Below are 1,828 nucleotides of genomic sequence, written 5' to 3' on the forward strand. Positions count from 1 at the left end.
TAAAACAGGTATGGGCACACAATAATATGTATGCAACTCTTTGCTGCTGCTGCTGCTGCTGTTGTTGATTATTATTATTATTATTGTTATTATTAACTAGATCTCCTAGTTAATAATAACAATAATAGGGCCCCAGGAAACACTAATCAACTCCTCTTGTGATTCATATATGTAGTTATGTTTTGCCTCATTGCTTTAGAGCATGCCTTAAAATGCTTTAAATTTGAAAATTTTATATGAAAGATAATTTTGACTTTATTTTATATTCCTACTTTAAAAATCATGAAGAGTTATTGGGACTTTTTTTATGGTATGAATTAATAAAATACCTTTCTTAGCTTGGGCTAAGTCTGTAGTTGGTTAGAGTATGAATGCCCAATTAAAACTAGATTTCAAAGACCCTAATTGAATATTTATGTATCTTGGGAATTATTAGAGAGGAAATCACTTTTCTGAAGTGATATCAAGACGACTCAGTACACTCTTAGTCTGTTAATCACTATCTAAGCATCACAACAGGCCATTTTCAGTGAAAAGGATCCATGGGGTAATTATATACTATAGTTCAATTTGTTTGTGAGTGGTAATATGCCTAATGAGTAACAGAAGCTCCACATAGAGATTAGTTTTACTAGATGCTTAAGTTAAACTGGTAAACTGTAATACTTCTGAAAGGCTGTTAATGTCTATTTGAAAAATTTACAGGTATATTTATACATTAAAAAAAAATATATATATATATGTATATTCCCTGACTAGTTTAATATTTCCCTTATGCCTGTCACTATGAAATTAGTAGAGCAGTACTTATCTTTTCTTGTACTTTGGTTAATTCTGATTTATATTTGTAGAAACAAAATTATACTCCTCAGATGAGCATAGCTGGGCGCTGTCTCTGATTATGAACTTCTCAGAAATGGCCTTTGGGATAAGAGACTTGAATACAATCCCAGTTCTACAACTTTCTAGCTCTTTTATCTCTCTGTTAAAAAAAAAAAAAAAAGTAATGACATCTACATTGCTGATTTGGAGTGAGCAATAGGAAGTAAATAGAAAAGTACCTGATAGACTGTGCATTTAATGGATAGTAGCTGACATTGTTAATAATAGTATTAGTAGAAATGTCCTTAGCTACCATTAAAATTTTAGCTAAATCATATATTATTTTCTTAATTGCAGAGTTCTTGATGAGCTATCAAAATTAGTAGCATTTATTGAAGCAGTAGAGAAAAGTTTCACATGTCTTTTTGTGTTTCCTCTGTTCTTTCCCTCTCTTTTCTAACCTTTTATTAAGTACCTATTTCTGAACTTTTCCTCTTAATCTTAAAACGTTATACTCTAATAATTCCCCACCACAAATCATAATCCTGACAGGAAAATATTTTTGACAGCCACCAAGTACAGTGTCTGAAGATTAACTTTAAATCATGTATAAAATGAAAGTAGCAATTTAACTTAAGACATTTTAAGTTAGACTCTTGATCATCTTTTCACATGGTGTCAGCAGCTCTTTAAGCTTTAACTACATCAGAATTTTCTACAATGTTGTCATCAAATCAAGACATCATAAACTTCTAAGATTTAAGAATGCCTATACTTTTAAAAGATTTACAATCCCAGAGTTTAAGTCCTTATAAGATTGCTATAAATGCAGATGAAACCTTGAAACTGAGATCTTAAGTTGCTTTAAAGACTATAAGTATGGAAAAGGTAATAAATAAGTCCAAATTTTAGAATTAACATCTGTATTTCAGTGACAATTGCCAATAAGAGGTCTTACAATGTGTGACTTTTACCTATTATTATTCAACATTTATTTTCAAACAGA

Source organism: Pteropus alecto, unplaced genomic scaffold (assembly GCF_000325575.1).
Source record: "Pteropus alecto unplaced genomic scaffold, ASM32557v1 scaffold57, whole genome shotgun sequence".
Classification (NCBI taxonomy): Eukaryota; Metazoa; Chordata; class Mammalia; order Chiroptera; family Pteropodidae; genus Pteropus; species Pteropus alecto.